At 34.6% G+C, this 22,317-nt stretch overlaps 1 pseudogene; it reads right to left on the bottom strand.

The window, feature by feature from the left end:
- Positions 1-1,427: 1,427 nt before the first annotated feature.
- LOC103662030 lies at positions 1,428-16,135 on the bottom strand (annotated as a pseudogene).
- Positions 16,136-22,317: the final 6,182 nt, after the last annotated feature.

The following is a 22,317-nucleotide window of genomic DNA, read 5'->3' as shown; positions in this document are numbered from 1 at the left end:
CCTATATTATCACTTCAAGTAAAATGTTGGTAAAAAGACAAGGTCCTTATCAGAATGATAAGGTGCTGGAGCTGGGACAGCAACACTGCTTTCTGCAAAGACTCCAAACCAAAGTGGTATTTGGTAATGGGGGAGTTGCCCCTCTTTTGCTTTAAAGGAATCACAGCTCATCCCTGAGTTGCTTACTTTTTCTCCTTTGACCTTCCTGTTGCCAAGAGATTATCTCAGCAGTGCTCTGTTATTTCAGGGGGCTAAGTAATACTGAGTTTAAGCTTCCATTCCATTCTGTTCGATAAAAAACACATTTTTCCAAATCTAGTACTCAATCACTCTCTTAATTAAGAAGGCAACAGTTCCCCCTTCAATATTCATTCCTGGATACTGGCATATAGTGCCATCAAAACCCCCTTTCCCTTCAAGGGAGAGTGTTACTGCAAGACTGTCCCATGGCTCTACTGCAGATAGCCTCAGGGTCTATCATGACAGCCAGTGACAGGGAAAGTCTGCTTCCCATAACCAGTGTAACACTGCCTCATGTTTTTTTACAGGGTCTCCTAGCTGAAAGGTATAATGTGCATTTCAAGAAATGCATATCCACATCTTGATAGCCAGAAACAGAGATCCACAAGGAACTGTTCAAAGTTCTTATGCAAATGACCTCTCCCAACTCTGCATCTTTTTTTTTAAACTTATTTCTTTGAGATAGAGAGAGAGTGAGAAGAGGGAGGGTCAGAGGGAAAGAATCTTCAAGCAGACTCTTGCTGAGTATAGAGCTGAGGTGGGGTTCAGTCTCACCACTCTGAGATCATGACCTGAGTTGAAACCAAGAGACTGATGCTCAACCAACTGAGTCACCCAGGTGCCCCCCCAATTCCACATCTTAAGTCAACTTCACACTGTGGTATATTAAACAAAACCAAGCAAAACAAGGACCCAGAAATCATTTTTCCCCCTTATAAATTAGTGACCTCATGGATTTTGTTTTACAGCTTATGGAAAATGATTTGGTGATCCTTCTGGTAAATAGGAGGTTGGCACAAACAGAAACACCTCTGCTCACAGTCCACCAGATCACAGGCAGGTTAGAGGAATCTGCCAGCTTGTTGGTACCTGTGTACTAAGAAGAATCTGGTACTTTCGAGGGCTCTGGCTTGGTACAAGGGAGATCCCTACTGCCAGGATAAGCATGTGCAATTTAGGCCATCAAAAACTCTCCTGTGCCATCTCTGACCCCAACTTAGCAGTTTTTTCCATTTCACTTTCTAGGATTGAAACAAAGGAACCAGAGTCCAGAGGCAAATGACATATGCCTCCAACTTGCTGCCATCCCTCATTTCTTCATAAACTTTACATAAAAGAACAAAACTCCCATTTCTCTTTTTAAATAGATCCCTGCTGTCAGCCCCAAGGGCCAGTTGCAAAGACTTCTATTTCCCAATGGACAAGAGAGACTCCATCTTCTTCTTGGTCCGGGTAGGGATGAGGTGCATGTGATCATCCACATAGTTGGTCACACAGATCTCCAGCTGCAGCTTCACCTGAAGCTCTTTACGTCCAGCATCTGCTGAATTGTTGGCTTTGTCATTGCAGTGCATGGCGCATTGGGCCAGGCAGTTCTGGAACTGCTCTAGTGGTCACCAGGGCCTGGACTTGAGCCAGAGGTGCAGGGCAGTGCTCAATGCACTGGTGTACCAGCTGCATGGAAGATCTGCTGTCCTCACAGTAGCTGGTGCTGGCTGGAACGTGAGGCCTGCATCCTCCAGGTGTTCTCTCTCTCCAGACTCTTCATGAAGTCTACCACCTCCTGCTCCCGGAGCGGCTGCAGCTCTGCAGTGATGACCCCGCCCAGCACCAGAAATATCCCATACCTTGTTTTAAATGATATAGGTTCTATAAATGTCAGACCTCATATAAATACACATATAAGATCTTCAGATTTCAATATATGTAAATTATATCTCAATTTTAAAAGTTTATTTTAAAATGAGGTTGATCCCAATTTTTCCAATATTTCTGTTACTGCATCTATCTTTGGCTTTGTATTGTTTCCATGTAGTAACCATGTGATCTTTTTAAAATGGTAAGACAGTTAAACATAGATATTGTGTCTTTTACTTCCTTTTTAAAAATTGATACCTGTTACATTTATCAGGTAAATAACTGCTCTTTTTAATTTAGGATAAACATTTTTCATTGATACATAATAATTTATTAAAAGATAAGTTTTCACAAAATAGATGGAATTTCCATTCATTATTCATTCATCACTCACATTTTTATTTTCTCTTTAAATATTTAAGCATCTATTATATGTGAATCTATTACACATTGTTTATATAACGGTGAATAGGACAAATCTGTAGGCTGTTCTAGTGGAATTCTGTTTGTAATAATATGAATACAATATTATTTCTTTGATCATATTACCCTATTATTTTGTTTTTATTTCTGTCTCTTAATGGTGTGGAAAATTTAAAAGATCAGAACTGCAATTTTATTTTGTTTTCTTTGACTATCCTTTCTGCCATGTTTTCTTTCTTTCTTTCTTTCTTTTTCCTTCCTTGGTTTTATACTAAGAAATTCTCAATTATGTTTGAAAAATTTTACCAAATTTTTTATACATAAGCCCCACCTCCATAGATTGTAGAAGACTTTATGTACTATCTACTGAATTAAAAACAATCTCTATATATCCTTTTATTTTGATAACAGATTGCTGTTCATAGGGAATATAGATGTATTTCCCAATTATGTTTACATGTACATGAAAAATTGTAGTAAACAAATCACATTAAAGTGACAGCAGTTTCTGCACTTTGATATGTTTATAGCTTTACCTGATTAAATTTTGAGAGCAAAATTTTCCCCACAGCAATTTGTATAACTGCAATTCTAACAAATAACCTGTTGTTGGGAAGTAAAGAATATCTATGACTACAACATCTGAAACATGCATTTCACTCAGACTTGAAGTTTAATTTACTCTAAGTAAGGTGAAGAAGCCAACGTTAGACAGCTGTTAAAATGTCTAGCATATTCAAAGATCCATTAATACAAGATCTTATTGCAAAAACAGGTATGTATTAATGATTTTGTTAATCACCCATGACTCAAGTATTATACTCAGTTGTAAGCACAATGTTTTTAGAAGATGGTGATCAGAACAATAAAGGTTCTAGAAATAATAGAAATTCATTTAATCCTGTTAACTCTGAAAGAGAGGTAGTGTCATCCACATATTTTTACTGATGATAAGAGATAACTACCTTTCTAAATATAACACAGTGTTGTGAAGTGTGATGATGGAATACCTATTTAGATGTGTCTTGACCATAAAGGCCATTCTATTAAACTGTCTCTTGCTATTAAATTATTTCTTTATCAGCAAATATTTCACAAATAAAAGTACTTCACAACATTGTGAAAGCAACTTGGATGCAAGAGAAATGTTAACATTTTATTTAAAAGGTAGTCTGCAAACATCTAAAGCAAAGTAGAAAACAATGTTTATTTAGAGAGAGTAGGTTTAAAAAGAAGCAGTGGATCCCATGTGTGTACACGCATATGTTATTACACTGGCCTATATGTTATGTGTGATTTAATTTCTGTTCTTGGAATAACAAATACATTTAAGTAGACTTCAGACAATCACTCTTTCCACCTGAAAATAGTCAGCAGTCTTTCTGAAACACAAGTAGATTTCAAATCTATAAAAGAGGGCCACACTTCTTATTGAGATTTCATTCTTGTAATGTGAGGGAAAAGAAGAACAGGTCATGACTAAATTTCATGCTCTCATGAACCTTAAAATAATTTACAGAGTTATCAGAGCATTCATTCAGTGTCCTTATTACCTGGCAGTTGTAGTATACAGGTATGCCAGACTAAAGAAAAATCTTTTAATTTCGAGCCAAAATAAACTCTACACATTTAATGATTCACTTGTGGCAAAAATTACCTTAATATGCATATCTGACATGTCATATGTCGTATCTATTTTATATATGTATATGTTTAACTGTATTTGAAACAAAAATCTATACATTTTATTTTAAAGATTGATTGATTAATTTAGTGACTAAGAGCACAAGCGTGGGGAGGGGCACAGGGAAAGGGAGAGAGAGAACCTCAAGCAGAATCCATGCTGAGTGCTGAGCCCATGTGGGGTTCCATATCTCATGACCTTGAGATCATACCTGAGCCGAAATCAAGTCAGATGCTTAATCAATTGAACTACCCAGGTGCCCTCAAAATCTATAATTTTAAATTAAATTAAGATACTGCATTTAAAATGCATCACATTTTAAAGTTATTTGTTGTATTTTATTTTTCTTTATAGAATCCATAATAATCTTGGTCACCCAGTTTAGTCCAAACATTTGGGTAGTCAGAGTGGGTCATCATACATGAAGTTAAATTTGGGAAGCAAACTTAATGAGAGGAATAAGATTACCTTAAACTGTTTGGAAAAAGAACAAGGTTTGAGGGCTCATACTGCCAACTTTTAAGACTTGTATTATTGTTACAATAATCTAGAGAGGGTGGTATTAGTGAAATTATATATAGATTAAGTGAAGATAATAGAAAATAGAGAATAGGTCAACAAAGTATAGTCAACTGATTTTTGATAAATGTACCAGGCAACTCAATGGATAGAAGATAATATGTTCAGCAAATGATACTGGAACAAGTATCCACTGTTTTCTGCAGAGAATGAATCTTGATCCTTATATCACATGTCATGAAAAGAACTAAAAATGGATAATCAATCTGTTATAAAATCTAAAACTACACTGCTTCTGGAAGAAAACATAGTGAAAAAATCTGCCTAATTTTGAATTAAGCCAAAATTCTGGTTTTATATACAACACCAAAAAAAAAAAAATAACCATTAAGAGGGAAAAAAAAAACCTCTATGATAAATGGGAAATAAAATTTTCTCTGGTAAAGACAGAGGTTAAGAACCTTTAAAAAGTGGTGCAGACTTGGAGAAAAAAATGTAAATCATATTTCTGCAAAACATATCCAGTATACATAGAGAATTCTCAAAATGTAACACTAGAAACACATTTTTAAGAATGGAAACCACAATAACATACTACGGCACACCTATTAGAATGCCTAAAACCCTAAAAAGCTAGTAATACCAATTACTGGTGAGGATGCATATCTGCAAGAATTCTTATTCATTGCTGGTAAATTCAAATTCAAAACAGTCGCTTTTGATGACTGGAAGTTTCTTACAAAACTAAAAATAGCTTTATCGTATAGTCCTAGGAGGTATCATAATCCCAGGTATATTTACCCAACTGATTTAAAAACATATACCCCAAAATATGCTCATTAGTATTTAGAGCAGCTTGATTCATAATTGCCCAAACTGGAAGTAACTAAGATACCCTTGAATGAATGAAAAAAAAAGTATGATATATGTACAATGGATTGTTATTCAATAATAGAAAGAAATGACATATTAAGCCATAAAATGATATGGTTGAAATCTTAAATGTATATTACTAAGTAAAAAAAAGCAGTGTAATGAGGCTAGGTAACATGTAATTTCAATTATATACAGTCCAGAAAAGCAAAACCATAAAGACAATGAGAACATCAGTGTGTCGGTGGACTGGGAGGAGGGAAGACTATGCAAAACACAGGGTTTTTTTGTTTTGTTTTGTTTGTTTTTTCAGGTCACGAAACTATACCATATAGTATTGTAATGATGGATACATCACACTATGCCTCATACAGTTTTACAACACAAAGAATGAACCATAATGTATGCAAATACAACAATAACAAAAAAAGGTCACTTAGGAAGCCAGAAGATCTCAGGAGAAAATATGCACTGTGTTGAGGGAAGCTATCTACATTACAAATGTATGAAGCAACCTCTGAAGGGGCTGGAAGAAAACATTTTAACCTAAGAAAATTCGGAAATAAACAGGGTAAGACTGAAGACAAAGGGAATTGCACCTAAGCACTGTAGTCTGATTGATAAATTTGTTTCCCATGGGATACAGGTTAAAAATTCTGAAACTGCTATACATATATATATATATGCTGGAATTGAACAATTAAGTAAACCTAAGGGAGAATAGTGGGAGTTAGTTTTCTTATTGTTGGAGTGGTAGTTTACAGACAAACAAAGGGTGGGGGGAAGCCTTGAATGATCCATGTGGTAATAGATTAAAATTAGAATCATAAGAAATGAACTCATTTGACTTTAGATACAGATGGTTGCACATAGAAAAATGGGTAGATGCATATACACAGGTTAGTATACATATATATAGTTCCTTTCTCTCTCAGCTGAAAGCATCTAGATGAAATGACACTACGGTAGCAATAAGAACACCTAATGATCAGCTTCTGGTTTCTCATGGGAAAAGTAGAAAGAACCTCCAGTAAAAAGAATCAGGACTCCTGGGAAAAACTGCTTGTATTAGCAATGGGGCATAAATATGCAAGATGAGTCTGGAGAATTGTGCAGTTCCAGATGTAAGAAAGTGCTAAAAAAAATACACAAATGCAGGGACAGAGACATATCAAAGTGACACAGGAACCAACTGAAGAAGCTATTAATGGCCAAAGTTGGGATGATTTGTACAGCATAAAAGAGAGGGTAAGAATATTTTACAGTGGAAATATTTAACCAAGACAACCTCAGCCAGGAGACCAAAGACAACCTCAACAATGATAAGCCATAGTAATAGTACATACCCTTGATATGATGCAATAAAATGACACTTTCGCCTCTGTGATCTTCCTCACAAAAATCCACCACCTCAGTTTTGATATGAGAAAAACAGCATACAATTCCCAATTTGGGGACATTCTATGAGATACCGAGATATATTTCTCATAACTCTCAAGGTCACCAGAAGTAAAGTCTGAGAAACTTTTGCAAACAAGAAAAGCTTAAGGAGATATGATGACTAAATCTAACTCAGCATCCTGGATGGGATTCTAGAATAGAAAAAGTGCAATAGATAAAAACTAAGGGAATTGGACTAGGATGTGAAATCTAGGTATTAATCATATATCAATATCGCAACATTAATTATAACAAGTAACACATTAAGGTATTAGTAATAATGGCAACTAGGTACAGAATGTATAAAATCTCCTTTACCACCTCTGATTTTCAGTAAATCTAAAACTTTTTTAAAAAAAAGTATTTTATAAAATTGTGCGAAAAATTTGGACAGATACTTCAAAAAATAATCCCCCCAACACAAAGTTACCCAAGATAAATAAAAACATATTCACATGAGAACCTTTATATGAATGTTTAGAGCAACACTTACTGATGATTACAAAATTGGAAATGACCCAGTTATTCATCAACCCGTAAAATGATAAACCTTGGTATATACAGTGGAATACTTCTCAGCAATGCAAGATGCTACTGTTTCACAAAACATATAGTGCATCTAAGCTGCATTTTACCAAGTCAAAGTAGCCAGATCCAAAAGCTTATGTATTGTATGATTTCACTTATACGTCTTGTGGAAAACATAAAACTACAGAGGTGAAATATATCTCAGTATTTGCTAGAGCGTGGTGTCGGTCAAAGGGGTGTAGGTCAAAGAGACAACTTGAACATTTCAGGGTAATGAGATGGATCTTGTAATGACTGTGGTAGTGCATATATGGCTCCAGATTGTTTTAAACCCATATCTACACTGTAAGGGATGATTTTTAATGTATGCCAATTTAAAAAATCAACCAGGATATGTGTGAGGAAAAAAATAGTCATAAGGCATGCTATGACAATTTAACATTATTACAAACGAATCACATAACAATACGACGGAAGTGCAGCAGATAACTAACCTCAGTAATTTTGGAAAAGGCTATTTTGATCTCATACTATAAGGCTAAACACAAAAAGAGAGTTGATCACCAATCCTATTATGTAATTAATATATACCTAATTTCCTTTTTGATTAATAAGGTTCATATGCAAATTTGATATATTAACTAATTTATCCCTAAGTCTCAAGAGTATGTAAAATATTTACATCAAGAATTTATCTCAAAATCCATTTACTTTCAGTATCAATAACTTTAAGTGAGATTTAATAGTTTGACAATACTAAAAATGTGTTGAGAAGTAGGTTACATTAGTGACCAAACAAGCAGCCAAATAGACACATATTTATATATGGATTCATTAGGTGTTCTATTCTTCTAACTTGATGTGCAAAAAACTTGAGAGTCAGTAGAAATACTGAATTTAATTAGAAAGACATTTTGTGACTGATTGCTTATTCATAGACTAAAACTGCATTTTTACTCTACTGTTTTAACAAAGTAAACAAGGTTTGAAAGTCTCAGAGAAAAAAATAATTGCCTGACTCAAGAAAATTAATTATTCTCAATACAGTGCTTAGTAAAGAATAGGAAATAAAAGTAAAAGCCGGCGGCCAAGCATCAATAGACACAAAAAAGAAAGGAGATTAATAATGTTCAATTTTTCATGTTAACTACCACACAAGTTAATAAATGAAATATGAATTCAGCATGCTAATATTATTATTGACTAAAATATTAATAGTACTAAAAGAAAAGCTTTTAAGAAATATAATTATGGAAAGGAAATAGTTCCTACTGTTATTTTTTCTTTCCTCTTCATTTTAAATATAGGTTTCATTTCAACTATGGGTAGTTTCATGCAAATGTGACATGAGGAAATTATCGCTATAGCTACCACTATGTGGTTATATTGAAATAATATAATTTGTTAAAAGTTATAGGTATTAAGGAGGGCACATATTGCATGGTGCACTGGGTGTTATATGCAAATAATGAATCATGGAACATTACATCAAAAACTAAGGATATACTGTATGGTGACATAACATAATAAAAAATCATTGTAAAAAAAAAGTTATAGGACAGATATCCAGATCCACCTAAGATACAGTAAGCACAGTCCACCCAATCTTTTCAACAACTACAGCAAAAACAGGAAAATCCTGACAAAAATACATAAGCAACTATCTACAGACTCTGGAAAGTAAATAATTGCAGGTAAACTGAAAAAAAAAATAAAAATTCAAAGGACAACCAATACAGTGGTAAATTCCGTTTTAGCTTTTTGTTTTGTTTCATTTTTCTTTTTTTCACCCCATATTTCAGGCCAGACAGCCTGAATCCCAGAACTGCATAACTGCATAGCTGATACAGACAGAAGCATCTCCAAGAAAACAAAACTACAACAAGCCCTCTATCTTCTTATCATAACAACTAGGAATGGATGCTCTCTGTGCTATGATAAAAATGAGAGGAAATCACATCCCTCTCATCTCCTTCTCTCCCTCAGACCTTCCTATTCCCTAAGACAGAACAATACTGAAATTAGGCCAATTAATAGCCCTACAATGACCTCCAAGTGTTTAAGCAAAAGAATCACATGTCTCTCACTTTAAATCAGAAGCTAGAAATGATTAAGCTTAGTGAGAAAGGTATATTGAAAGCTGAGATAGGCTCCTTATGCTAAACACTTAGCCGTAGTGAATGCAAAGGAAAAGCCTTGAAGGAAATTAAAATTTCTTTTCAGTGAACACATGGATGATAAGAAAATGAAACAGCCTTATTGCTGAGGCAGAGAAAGTATTACTGGTTTCAATAGAAGACCAAACCAGGTACAGCACTTCCTTAAGCCAAAGCCTAGCCCAGAACAAAATCCTAATTCTCTTCAATTTTAGGAAGGCTGAAAGAGGTGAGGAAGCTTCAGAAGAAAAGTTTGAAGCTAGCAGAGGTTAGTTCATAAAGTTTAAGGCAAGAAGGTGTATCCATAACACAAAAGTACAAGTGCCGACATAGAAGCTGCAGGAAGTTATCTGGAAGATCTAGCCAAGATAATGAAGGTGGCTACACTAAATGATGGATTTTTAATGTGTACAAAACAGCCTTCTATAGGAAGAAGATTACCTCTTAGGTACCTTTAGATATCTTTCATAGTTACAGAGAAGTCAATGCCTGGCATCAAAGTTTCAAAGAACAGACTAACTCTCCTGTTAGGGGCAACTGCAGCTCGTGACTTTTAAGTTGAAGCCAATGCTCGTTTACCATTTCAAAAATCCCAGGGCCCTGAAGAATTATGCTAAACCTACTCAGCTTATGCTCTGTAAATGGAACAGCAAAGTCTGGATGACAGAGCATCTGTTTATAACATGGTTTAAGTTCACTGTTGAGACCTGCTCCTCAGAAAAGATTCCTTGCAAGTATCGCGATTTATTGACAATGTACCTGGTTACTCAAGAACTCTGGAGATGTACGATGAAATGAATGTTGCTCTTATGCTTACTAACAGAATATTCATTTGGTAGCCCATGGATCAAGGAGTAACGTTGACTTTCAAGGTTTTTTTTTAATTTAAGAAATACATTTTATAGGATTATAGCTGCCATAGATAGTGATTTCTCTGATGGATGTGGGCAAAGAAAATTTAAAAACTTATGGGAAGGATTTACCATTCTAGATGTCATAAACACCATTTGTAATTTATGGGAAGAAATAAAAATGTCATCAAGAAGTGTTTGGAAGAAGTTGATTCTAATCCTCTTGGATGACCTTGAGGGGTTCAAGACTTCCATGGAAGAAGTAGCTGCAGATGTGGTGGAAATACCAAGAGAACTAGAAGTGGAACCTGAAGATGTGACTGAATTGCTGCAAGCTCATCACAAAACTTGAATTGATGAGGAGTTGCTCTTTATGAGTGAGCAAGGTAGTGGCTTCCTGAGATGGAATATTCTACTGGTGAAGATGCTGTGTAGTTTTGAAATAACAACAAATATGTAGAATATTACATAAACTTAGTTGATAAAATAGCAGCAGGGTTGGAGAGGACCGACTCCAATTTTGGAAGAGGTTCTACTGTGGATAAAATGCTATCATCACATACCACAGAGACATCATTAATAAAAAGAAGAGTAAATTGATACAACAAACTTCATTGTTGTCTTATTTAAAGAATTGCTACAGCCACCCCAATCTTTACCCATTACCACCCTGATCAGTCAGCAACCAACAACACTGAGGCAAGACACTCTAACAGCAGAAAGATTATGACTCTTAAAGATCAGATAATGGTTAGCATTTTTTAGTAATAAAGCATTTTTAAATTAAGGCATGTACATTGTTTTTTCAGACATAAAGCTATTACACACTTAATAGATAACAGTATGATGCAAATATAACTTTCATATGGACTAGGAAACCAAAAAGATAATTTTTTTAGATTTTATTTTTTTATTTTTATTTTTTAAAAGATTTTATTTATTTGAGAGAGAGAGAGAGAGCGAGAGTGAGCATGCACACAAGAGCTGGAGGAGGGGCAGAGGGAAAAGCAGACTCTTCACTGAGCAGGGGATGCAGGGTTTGATCCCAGGACCCTGGGATCATGAACTGAGCTGAAGACAACACTTAACTGACTGAGCCACCCAGGTGCCCCTAGATTTTATTTATTTGTTATTAGAGAGAGAGAGAAAGAGCTTGAGCATGAGCCGGGGGAGGAGCAGTGGGGGAGAGAGAGAAGCAGGCTCTCCATTGAGCAGGGAATCTCTCATGGGGCTCTATCCCGGCACTCTGAAACCATGACCTGAGCTAAAGGCAGATGCCCCCCAAAAGTTAATTTGACTCTCCTTATTGTGATATTCACTTCATTACTCTGAGATAAATTATTAAGTTGGTAGCAGCATGATTAAGAAGCATTCACATATCACTTTATGAGGATAAAAGCATCAGTCTTCCAAGAAGACAGCATTTCTAAATGTGTATGCACCGAACAACATAGCTGAAACATATGCAAAGCAAAACTGACATAACTGAAAAAAAACCACCGATATAACTGAAGTAGTATACAAATTCAAATTTGGAAGTTGAATGCTTCAGCACTTCTCTGTCAACAGTTAACTAAGCATAGAATTTGAGGAGTGTATTAGATTTTCCAGAGAAACAGAAACAACAGGATCTGCGAATTTGTGTGTAGATAGATGTAGATATAAATGTGTGTACATATGCATATATATATGTGTGTGTGTATGTATAGAGATTTGTTTCAATAAATTGTCTCAGCGATTATGGAGGCTTGGCAAATTAGAAAATCTGTTAAGGTAGGCCAACAGGCTGGAGACTCAGGAAAGAATTATAATTCCAGTACAAAAACAGTCTGCTAGCAGAATTCCTTCTGGGTAGGAGGGGGTCAATCTTTGTTCTATTAAGGCTTGAAACTGATTGGATAAGGTGCACCCACATAATAGGAGGTAATCTCTTTTACTCAAAGTCCACTGATTTAAATGTTAACAAATTTAAAAAAAATATTTTCACAGAAATATCTACAATAATATTTGTCCAAATATATAGGTATCATGACCCAGACAAGTTGACATAAAAAATTAACCATCACAAAGTGTGCAGGATAACATGTTTCTTTTTATCTTATTTTTTTATTTGGTATTTGCAAATTAGTTTAAATTGCAAATTAGTTTACATCCCTTATGTAATAGTCTAAAATTACATTTCTCACAGCTTGTATGTATCTTCTGAAGTTCATGATTATTTAGATAATGGGGTTCAAGTGGAATATAAGCCTTACCTCCCCATAGGATACAAAATTAATACACAAAAATTGGTTGCATTTCTATAAACTGATAACAAAGTAGCAGAAAGAAACTAAGAAAACAATTGCATTTACAATGGTACCAAAAAGAATACAATGCCTAGGAAAAAACTTAACTAAGTAGGTGAAAGACCTGTACTCTGAAAACTATAAGACATTGACGAAAGAAATTACAGATGACACAAATGGAAATAATAGCCTATGCCCGTGGTTTGGAATAATTAATACTGTTAAAATGTCTATACTACCCAAAACAATCTACAGATTCAATGCAATCCCTATCAAAATACTAACATCATTTTTCCTAGAGATAAAACAAAAAATTCTAAAATTTTTATGGAATTACGAAAGACCCCAATAAGAAAGAACAAAGCTGGAGCTATCACAATCCCAGATTTTAAGATATACTACAAAGCTATAGTAATTAAAACAATATGGTACCTTCACAAAAAATGACACATAGATCAATAGAACAGAATAGAGAGCCAAGAAATAAACTCACACATATAAGGTCAATTAATCTATGACAAAGAAGGCAAGAATATACAATGGGAAAAAGACAGTCTCTTTGATAAATGTAGCTGGCAAAACTGGACAACTACAAGCCAAAGAATAAAACTGGACCATCTGTTAACAGTATACACAAAAATAAAATCAAAATGAATTAAAGAACCTAAACATGAGACCTGAAACCATAAAACCCATGGAAGAAAACATAGGCAGTAATTTCTGTGACATTGGCTTCAGCAACATTTTTCTAGATAGATATGTTTCCTTTGGTAAGGGAAACAAAAATTGGAACTACACCAAAATAAAAACCTTTTGCACAGAAAAAAAAAATCAACAAAACAAAAAAGCAACCTACTATTTGCAAATGATATATCTGATAAGGGGTACATATCCAAAATATATAAAGAAATTATACAACTTAGTGTAAAAAAGAATAATAATCCAGTTAAAAAGTGGGGAGAGGACCTGAATAGACATTTTCCACAAAAGACACACAGATGGCCAACAGACACATGAAAAGATGCCCAACATCTCTAAGCATCAGGGACATGCAAATCAAAACTACAGTGAGATATTCACACCTGTCAGAATGGCTAGAATAAAAAAAAATTTTTTTTAAAAGAAAGAACAAGTGTTGGAGAGGATGTAGGGGAAAAGAAACCCTTGTGCATACTGTTGCTAGGAATGTAAATTGATGCAGCCACTGTGGAAAACATTATGGAGGTTTCTTTAAAAAAATAAACATAGAAATAACATATATCCAGTAATTCCACTACTGGGTATTTACCCCCCAAAAAATAAAAAACATTAATTCAAAAATATTTGTGCACCTCTGTTTTATTGCAGCATTATTTACAATAGCCAAGATATGGAAGCAGCCCAAGTGTCCAATTGAATGGATAAAGATGTAGTATATATCCATAATAGAATATTATTCATCTGTAGAAAAGGATAAGATCTTGCCATTTGCAACAACATGAATGGAACTAGAGGATATTATTTTAAGTGAAATAAGATAGAGGAAGATAAATACCATATGATTTCACTTATATGTGAAACCTCAAAACAAAACAATAAAAAGCAGAATCAGACCCATAAATACAGAGAAAAAAAGGATGGTTGCCAGAGAGGAGGAAGTGGGGAGGATGCAAAATGGGTGAAGGACAGAGATACAAGCTTGTAGTTATGGAATGAATGAGTCATGAGGATAAAAGGTAGAGCACAGAGAATATAGTCAAGTGGTGTTGTTACAACATTGCATGATGAGAGATGGTAGCTACACTTATGGTGAATATAACATAACAGACTTGTCTGATCATTATGTCATACACATGAAACTAATATAACACTGTTTGTCAACTATAAAACACACTCAGACACACAACACATAAACCTTTCCTCCCTTTATAGTTCTTTGCCCTTTCCCGTTTATAATAGTCAAATACTTTCTCTACAAATATTTAGAACCACATTAGTATTATATTTTTGCTTTAAACATCAACTGTAATATATAAAGTTCAAAAGGAAAAAGCAAACAATACATTTTCCCTAATTTTTGCTGTTTTTGTTCTTTTATCTTATGTTCCAACATTATTTCTCTTATTGTTTCTTTCTACCTAAGAATTTTTTAAAGCCATTTTTTACCCCAAAGGACTGCTTTTAAGGCAAATCTGCTGATCATAAATTCTGTTTTCCTTCATCTGATAATTTATTGATTTCCTTTCATTTCCCAAAGGATATTTTCACTGGACATAAGATTCTGGATTGGCAGTTCTTTTAGTATCTGAAAAGTATTGCGCTGCTGCCTCTGGACTCCATAGCTTCTAATCAGAAATCTGTCAATCAAATAGTATTTCGGCTATAGATACTGTGTCATTTTTCTCTGGCTGTTGTCATGAATTTTTTTGTCCTTACTTAGTTTATTATGATGTATTTTGTCATAGATTACTTTGTGTTTAATCCGTTTGTAGTTCTTTCAGCTTCTTGAATCTGTAGTTTTATAACTCTTGACAAAATTTTGAAGTTCTTAGCCATTATATCCAAGTACTTTTGTGGTCTCAACCTCTTTCTCCTCTACTTCTGGAACTCTAAGAAACATAAATAATAAATCCTCCATTATCTCTCCATCTGTCTCCCTTGCTCATATTGTGTAATCTTGTTGTCTTTTTCTTTCACTGATTTTTTGTTGTTGTTGTTCCTTCTATCTGCTATTGTCCCTGTCCACAAAGCTTTTTATTTTGGATATTGTATATTTCAGTTTTAATGTTTCCATTCGATTGTGTTTTATTTCTATTTCTATATTGAGACATTATTTTCTTTGCTAAGATTCTATTTTTTTCCTTTTGTCTCAAGCATGTTCACAATTGTACACTGAAGTATTTTCAACATGACTGATTTTAAATATTTGTTGGACAATTTTGGCATCTCTGCCATCTTTGTGTTGGCATCAATGATCGTCTTTTTAAATTTCTCATTTAGTTTGAGATTTTCTTGGCTCTTGGTATGATGAGTGATTTTCTATGGGAAGTTGGACGTTTTTGTGTTCTGCTATGAGATTCTTTAAATCTTCATTTACCTATCTTTCTCTGACTTTACTCTGGCAAGGGAAGGGGGACTGCTTCAGTCTTGTCAGGTGTCCTTAGATGATACCTAGGTGGAGGCCCCTCATAATTGCTTGGCTGGGGTAGAAGTCTCAATTCCTTACATGGTCTCTACTGACACTGTATTTAGAGTGGCTTTTTGCCACTCGTTATCAGGTAATTTTGGATGTTCTAACGATGCATGAGGCCTCCTCTGACATCACCCAGCATTAGAAAGGTAGGGAAACTTCTCTACTGCACCTTTGGGGTAGATATCTAGGCTACTTATGTGGTCTCCAATGACACTGCAGCATGGGAGAAGGAAAAATCTTGTTATCTGCAGGTGGTGATAAGTCTTCTTTTTCTTCTCGGCCCTCATTGCAGCCTCAGGAGGATGAATGTCTAGGCTTCCCATTTTCGCTCTTTTGGTGTGTAGGGAGCACTGTTTTTCTATGGTGTTTGGCTAGAGTAAACTGGTAATTTTTAAAAAAATGTTTGCTCTTATTAGGATCCTCCTTTCATGGTCTTTTGGCTAAAGATATTAGGCCTTTGTTGGTTTCTTTTTTTTTTTTCTTTAAATCTGTGTGGCAATTTATTTTGATGAACCTCAAGTGTACTTCAACTTGAAAAGAGAAAGAGTAGTCTTATAATGAAATGGTGCTGAAACAATGACATATTTTTTACATAATCATATGTAAAACAAGAGCACATCTGTAACATGAAATATAAAATTACAAAACTTTTATTGAAAGCTTAGGGGAATGAAATTATAAGCTTAGGCAATTATAAGCTTAGGCAACAGGTTTTAGACACACAAAAAAAGCACAATCTATATGAAAAATATACAAATTGAATTTTATATAAAGTTAAACCTTTTGCTCTTTGATAACATCAGTAAGAGAATAAAAATCAAGCTGCACATCCGGAGAATATATTTGTAATTATTTTTTAAAAAACTACTTATATTCAGAATATATAAAGAAATTTCAGAACTAAGCTATAAAAAAACCCCACATAACCCAACAGAAAAATGAGTCAAAATTTTGAATAAACACTTCATCAAAACTTTATGCAGTTGGCAAGTACACATGACAGGATGCTCAAAATGAGTCACTCGAAAGATGCAAATTAAAACCACAATCACACCTATTAGATTGGCTAAAATGAAAAAAAATACTTAAAAAGTAAAAATCAAACTGATAGTAACAAATGCTAGTTAGGATGCAGAGAGCGGACACAGAAGCGAAATGACTTGAAGGCAATTGTCTTTTTCTGTTTCATCTATTGAAGCAATGGAAGCTCAAGAATAAGGAAGTTGTTTCTGTATTTAGAGGGAATGAAAAAGAAAAGAGCTACTGCTTACATTGTAATATATCCCCAACGCTGAGAGCAGCTGAAAGTCTCTGAAAGATATTCCTTGTTCAGGAACACCTGCCTCAGAAAGTCCATTTAGCGAACTCATTTACATTCACGATGAATGCAAAGCTGTTATTCCTCTCGCTCATATGTTTGCTTGAAAGCATAATACTGAAACGGACATTTAAACATTGAATAGTAACTGTTAATGCAATATGCAGTTTCAGGATCGTTGATGGATTACAGGATTTTGTGGAAAGTATATCACTGTCAGATAATTTTAGATTATCTAAACAAGTCCAATACTGGTGCAAAAGCATAAATATTTAAGAATTTGGTAGATGTCCTGCTTAATTTGCCTGTTTCTAAAAATATTTTAGATTTTTTTCAAGAGTATAGATGTTTTTCATGGCCTTGTATTATTCTACCTAATCTTCTAAGATAAAGCAAAGCCAGTGATTTACTGATTTATAAATATTTGAGTATATGGTCTGTTTATGTGTGTGTGCACATACGTTTGTATGTGTACAGAGCTGCTAATTCAGTGTGATTGTAACAAGGTTATAGTTTACATGATTTGTCAAAATAGAGACAGGAATAATGGAATAAGATGTGAATCATAAGTATTTGGAACCCTGAATTTAGGTAAAAGGAGAGCAAAATAATTTACAGCTCAATATTTTCTGTCTACAAGTAATTCTTCTTTCACAGTTTAGCAGGGTTTACAATGTAGACAAGTGACTCATAAAGCAGAAATTGGTCTTGCTATGAAAATAGACACCACTCCTGCTAAGACACTCCAGGAATAGTGAATCGAAAGGGAAGTTGATCTATTTTTTTGTGAAAATTCATGTCGTGTTTTGCAAAAATCTAATAGCGAAATACGAACTTGAAAATAATTCCCTTTTGACAACATCCTTACCTTGGATATGACAACAGCACTGAAATGAATGGAATGTGTTTCTATATGTGTTAATTAGATTTGTCACCACACACTGTTCATCTTTATGGGGGTTTGGTGTCTACCAGGAATATCAACTTTCAACATTTGATATATTGATCTTGTTCTTTAATCTCTCACCTTAACTCCTATCTTTAGCATGATGTTTTTCTCTTATTACATTTGTTATTGCTGTGGATTCTGATATACAGATAAAAATGACTCTAGAAATGTAAGGTGATTAAAATGGACAGATCTTTTTATTTATTTATTTTACTTCTCTCACTCAAAAAAAAAAAAGTCAAAAGCAAAATAATTCATTAGAAAAACTCCCATAGTCACCTGATGGTATGGGATAAAAATGGAAATTCCCATAAGCTTTTTAAATCAAGTGCCTAATAATTCATTATTGCCACAGTAGAGAAGATAATGATAAATGTGTGTGTGAATATATATATATATATAAATATGGATAGATGTAGATAATATATCTTTCATTTTATTAAATATAAATACATTTTCCAAAAGAAGGAGAAGGTTTTAAAAATACAATTGACTCTCAATAAACAAATGATGAATATTGTGACTTAGGTTTTTCCAAAAGCAGAGCCTTAGGAAAAGAATTGGGTGCAGATAGTTTATCTAGGAAGTGATTCTAAGAAGCACACATGGATGAGGGAGAGTGAGACAAGTCAGCAGGAGAAGCCAACATAAGGACGTATTAGAGTTGTTGTTGTGGGGTCCCTTAAACACAGAAATCTTCCATCTTAAGGACTGCACCTAGAGCATTTGTCCAGCAGCTTCTGTTGCTAGTATATGAAGTGTTGTCCTTGCTCCCATTGACTTTCCTGTGCTGCCAGGTTATGTTGTGTGGCAAAAATCAGAACAAGAGATGGCACAAGATTGAGTCAGCAGATATGCAGCACGAGGTGCATCTGAGCAGGTCTGGAACAGCACACTAACTAACTGCTAAAAGAAGAGATAACCCAAAGGCTTTGGTATGCCTGTTTAAATACATTTTATAGAATGGTCATTCTTTCTGAGTTCTGCTTTTGGGTTCAAGATACTATGTTATGGCAACTATGAAGGAAAATGAACCAAGTAGAAAAGACAGATTTCATTGGCTCTTTGCATTGTGAAATACCTTTGCTGCTTGGTCGGTTTAAATGAGATCAGTAATGATAGTTAAAATAGAATTTTAGTGTTAGACTATTTAAATAATTTTCCTCAATGTTATTTCCCTCATTCAACCAAACTTTGCTAAAAAGCAGGTTAATTTGTCTCTTGCATTTGCTAAGTTACAATTTTAAATACTGCCACTAAAACAATAACTTCAGGTATAAAGACTTGTGAAGTAGGAAAGGTAGGAAATGAATCAATTTTTCTCTATACAGGGTCAGAATTCGTTTAAAGTGATTTTAATTTATCACTCAGCTTTTTCCCATACTGCCAGATTCTAACAAAAATCACTATACCATCTTTTTTTTTTATCATAATAGAATCATGGCTGTACACTTAAGCACAGAGTGAGGTATGTGATTAATTCTATTCAGTTGAAGGTGATTAGAAATTCTCTGAACTGCTTTCAGTGCAGGGCTCTTAACAGAACAGGTGTGTATTTTTCATGCACTTTCTCCTCCCTGGAAGCTGTCTCACAGACAGTAAGAAGAGTCTATGGAATGCTGGAGCCATATCATAGAAGGAACTTAGACCCCTGAATAAGGCGTCTAATACACACAGTGCTTTCTCATTGGCCTAGGCAGCTCACCTTGGAATTGTTACATAACAAGCAATAAATTAGTCTTCTTGAAAGTGTATTATTTTGGAATGAATGGATAAATGAATGAATGAACCGGTAAATTCATTTGTTCGTTCATTCATTCATTCATTCATTCATTCAGGATGTCTTACTCTGCTACCAACCTGGGACACCAGCATAAGATTTTTTTTTTTAAATCAAGAGTATTGTTATTTACATTTAGTGTTTACCATTTAATTATACATTTTACATTCCTTTTCTTAATCCTTAGATAATCATAAATCAAGGATTTACTATTAGTCTTATTTGATAAATGAGGTAACTGAGGGTCTATGGTATTAAGAAATGTGTCTGATATTACACAGGTCAGAAGCACTTTACATAAAATCCAATTTCAACAGTCCTCATATGACAAACATTTCTCCTAATAGAAAGTTTATAGAAATTTTTCTTTAAGATGACTACAATTTTTAAAAATCAAGTTTGAGCTTATTTTTTCTAGATTCTACATGATCTGTCCCCCTCATGAATACTCATCTTGTCTTCAAATAAATGTATATGCTTTTCCTGTGCCTTTGTAAAAATTATCCTCACAAACCCCAGAGATGACTCACAAACCAGATTCGCCTTTTTTGTTCTTATTTTCTTTAAAATGTAGATCAAAAGTCATCCATTAGAAACTATTTCTTAACAGAATAGCTTAGTCTCACAAAATCTATATTCACTCAGGTGTGCCTGGGTGGCACAGCGGTTAAGCGTCTGCCTTCAGCTCAGAGCATGATCCCAGGGTTATGGGATTGAGCCCCACATCAGGTTCCTCCGCTATGAGCCTGCTTCTTCCTCTCCCACTCCCCCTGCTTGTGTTCCCTCTCTCGCTGGCTGTCTTTATCTTTGTTGAATAAATAAATAAAATCTTTAAAAAAATCTATATTCACTCAATTAATGTTAGAGGACAGCACTGTGTAGTAGTTAAGAATTGATTCTGAACCAAAATGCTCAGATTTAAATTTTGACTCCACTACTGACTACCAGTATCAAATGGTTATAAAAACTTATGACATGTAGTAAGTGCTCAATAAATGTTAACAGTAATTTATGCTTATAAATGGTAATTTATACAGCCATGCACAGAAATTTGGGCTATAATCAAGGCTCATACAGGTCTACTTGTTTCCAATCAATACAGTATTTATGAAGCAGTTACCATTTATTAAACACTGTGTCTACTCCTAGGGGTAAAACACACACACATACCACTACCACTACCACCAAGAAGAAATAAACAAATTCAACAAATCTTTGCCGTAGACTTTTTGGTTTTGGTTTACATGCACATAGGTGTATGGTTGGAGGTTTCTGTGATTTGTCCTGCAAACTGACCACACTGACCTGCACATACGCAGGCAGGTTAAGGAATGTTGTTTGTGAGACTTGTGCTGTGTAAGTGACCTTGGGAGCCTGGTTAGTTGACATTAGCTGGCCTCCAGGTCAGACTTGGCCTTTTTGGTCTTGACACCAAGAAGTGTAAATGCCCTTGCATCCCCTCCAGCTCCAGGCTGGCCTGGCCTGCTTCCCCCTACCCTCCACAATGGAAACTGGAAGGGGAGGCAAGCACACCTAGCCCAGGCTCCTTGAAGACATAAAGACATGATAACATAGAAATGCAGCTCCCTCCAAACTGCACGAAGGCAAACAAATGTTTAACTTCAGACCCCACCACTTGCCCTATCAATACGGGCCTTATGGGGATGGTCAGTTGGAAGTCTTCCTGAGGGGAAGACATTCTGCCAGACCTCTCAATCCAGCCTGGCTGTCTTCCTGGGGCTTCCCCAGGTAATGAGGTTGGATGTTGTAAGTACCCAATCTGATATAACTGTCTTATTCTCCTTTACTGTTTACTATTGCCCTCATCTATGTGTAGATTTCCTTTTCTTCTGTTTCTATTAGATTTTTATAATATCAACAAAGTGTTTTCTCCCCTTCGAAACAGAGACTATGGCTGTCACGAATCTTTTCTTCAGAACAACAGGGGAAAAATTATTTGTTTCCTTCTAATAACCAACATCAGGCTTTCTTTACAATGTTTAAAAGAAACAGACAAATATCCGAGCATTCATACAAAGATAAATTAACTGTTTAGGTAGATAAAATTTAGGACAATAGGAGAATATCAGAGCTAGAATGAAAGGAAAAAAATACTGTTACATTATCAAATAATAATTGACGTTCACATGGTATTTCATAACATATATAGTGTCTTCTTAATTCTCAGCTGGTCTTCTCACAGTTAAAAATATAAGTATATATTAATATTTTCTTTTTTTAAAGCAAATGGAAATTAAAAATTATATAATAATAATATGCACACATATATCAAATTTGTGGGTGATAGGACTTGGACTAAAACCCTGGACCATAACATAATGGTCTCTCCAGCAAACATCTAGAGAATTTTGAATAAACAAAGAAATCTAAGGGTCATTTTTGTCATTTTTATGTTTAGCTAAATGACTGTAGCAAAGTAATGTGATAACAGTGTGCT

This window comes from Ursus maritimus, unplaced genomic scaffold, assembly GCF_017311325.1.
Source record: "Ursus maritimus isolate PB19 unplaced genomic scaffold, ASM1731132v1 scaffold_4, whole genome shotgun sequence".
Taxonomy (NCBI): Eukaryota; Metazoa; Chordata; class Mammalia; order Carnivora; family Ursidae; genus Ursus; species Ursus maritimus.
Note: the sequence above shows the minus strand (reverse complement) of the source record. Positions and strands in the feature narration are given on the sequence as shown.